We start from the raw sequence: 1,913 nt of genomic DNA on the forward strand, positions 1-1,913 counted from the left end.
TTCATATCTCTACTTTTAAAAATATTTTGTGCATAAAAATACAATTTAACTGATAATTATGTATAAATATCTTTTACATCGCGTATACAAGATTGACAATATATATTTAATGATTTTTCTCCAAACATAATATTATATGTTGGGCTACGTGATAAAAATATTTTCGAAAGTGATATAAATTTGAAAATTTCCCTTAATATAGTTTATATATATTCAATAAAATTTTAAATATAAATATAAAATTTTGAATAAAATTTAATTAATTAGAAGATTATATACTCCAAAGAATGATAGCGTCTCCGTGTGACATTTTGACTCTAAAAGCGAGATCCGCGGACACGCTAGGGCCCAAACATTGGTCAAAATATTACGTGTTTTAATTTACGTGATATTTTTTATTTTCTCGAGAATTAAATAATTTAAATTTGACCAAAATTTATGCATGAAATTTTAGTTTTTTTGTAAATGAAATTAATATATTTGTAAACTACGTAAAAAAATATAGTAAGTCACACTAATTAAGTGAAAAATTTTCTGTCAAAAATAAATTTATTTAAATCTCAAAAATTAAAAAGTGTCATATAAATTATAAAGGAAGGAATATTTATTTATTTTGACAACATTTAGGCATAATACATAAATGTGCCCTTTAACTTGACTTCAAATCACATTTATGTCCTTCAACTTTAGATGTGCACAAATAGACACTTAAACTTGTATAAAGTTGAACAAATAGACACACATGTCCTACATGTCATTTTTTGTCCTACGTGGTATCCTACGTGTATTGTGCCATTTAGGACTCATGTGTTTATTTATTTAAAAGTTGGATAGTTAAAGTTTCTGGTCGTGCATTATGAAAGTTGAAGGTCAAAGTTAAAATTTGAAGCTAAGTTTAAGATCTAATATATGTATTATGCCAAATATAAATGATGAATTAATGATGACTTAATTAGAGTCATGATTGAAGATGATGTCTGTTTGATGAGCTCGTTAGCGTGTAAAGATTTAATTTTAATAAGTGATATTAAAATTAAGGTTATGGGTTGATTCATGAATGATATAATGCATTTGATAAAATACAATAAAAATTCCACTAGCTTAATGATTATTTAATTATGTGTCTTTTGTGAGTTTTAATATTAACATTATTATCAGAATTCGGTCTTAAAATACGTATATCTAATGCATTTATATATATGTATCTCGAATATATTGAATCAAAATTAGATTTAAATTGTTTTGGATATTTTATATCCATGTAAATTCACATATTGTATCTGCCTCTATCGATAGCTTCTCTCCCTCATCTTTTTTACCACATATCTATATTTTAAAATTTATCTAATATCTAAATACATGTATCTAATATAATTCATAATCTCCATAAATTAAGGGGGGGGGGGGNTGCAAACTAATTAAGTTGGAATATTAGCTCATGAAATTTAACTCAACCCACTCATTATGGATAAGCAAGTTGTTACCTAATCTCACTTGCTTTTTCATTGTCAATTGGAAGTGATGCATGTGAGCTAGGGCTACACAAATTATTTTTTAGTTTGATTTTTTATGTGATGTCAGAGTTCATGATTAAATTTAAATCGTGCATTCTTCAATTCATTTGGTGGTGATATTTTCAATAATTTTTTTCATATTCAAAATTTCTAATTAAGAATAAAGCAGTCTCATTACGACATCACAATTCGTATTGATGCTACACAAATTAAATAATGTAACTAGTATTTTTCAAAATCTCCACTCTATAAAGTTACTTTAAAGAAACTAAATTAAGCCTTTCAAAAGTATAAATTTGCTCCACCTTCAAAAATCTTTCATAATCATTGAAACTTTCTCTTTTATATATATATATATATATATATATATATATATATATCCAAATATTAATATAACAA

This window comes from Solanum pennellii, chromosome 8, assembly GCF_001406875.1.
Source record: "Solanum pennellii chromosome 8, SPENNV200".
NCBI lineage: Eukaryota > Viridiplantae > Streptophyta > Magnoliopsida > Solanales > Solanaceae > Solanum > Solanum pennellii.